The sequence below is a fragment of the Arachis hypogaea genome, chromosome 19 (genome assembly GCF_003086295.3).
Source record: "Arachis hypogaea cultivar Tifrunner chromosome 19, arahy.Tifrunner.gnm2.J5K5, whole genome shotgun sequence".
Classification (NCBI taxonomy): Eukaryota; Viridiplantae; Streptophyta; class Magnoliopsida; order Fabales; family Fabaceae; genus Arachis; species Arachis hypogaea.
In genome coordinates this window covers 24,313,647-24,314,202 of record NC_092054.1, presented here as the reverse complement: position 1 = coordinate 24,314,202, position 556 = coordinate 24,313,647, and positions in this window count along the sequence as shown.

Sequence of the window (556 nt, the reverse complement as noted above, 5' to 3'; positions counted from 1 at the left end):
ATATGAAAACACGAAAGACACATTCGCATAAGACACCTCCAACTAAAGACGTATCCAACATAGGATGCCTCCAAAGAAGTCATTGGAAGAAGACACTTTCCTCAGAAGACACATCCTTAGGTTAACAAAATCCGAAAGAAACATTAGCAAAAGACACTTTCATCATAAGACACATCTGTGAAAAGACACACCTGCCAACATTACACGACTAACATAGACACATAATGCAGAAGACACATCCACATGAGGATGCCTCCAAAGAAGTCACGGGAGGAAGACACTTCCCTCGGAAGACACATCCTTAGTTAAACAAATCTCTAATGTCACATCGGCAAAAGACACTTCCATCATAAGCGACATCCGTGAGAAGACACACCTGCCAACATTACACGACTAACATATACACAAAACATATACACATAATGCAGAAGACACATCCATATGAAGACATTTCAATTAGAAAATAGTTCCATTTTCAGTCACCTGTGAACAATACAAGACTAAAAACACATGAATAACATATGTATAGACATCCAGGATCAACATACTGGAATCT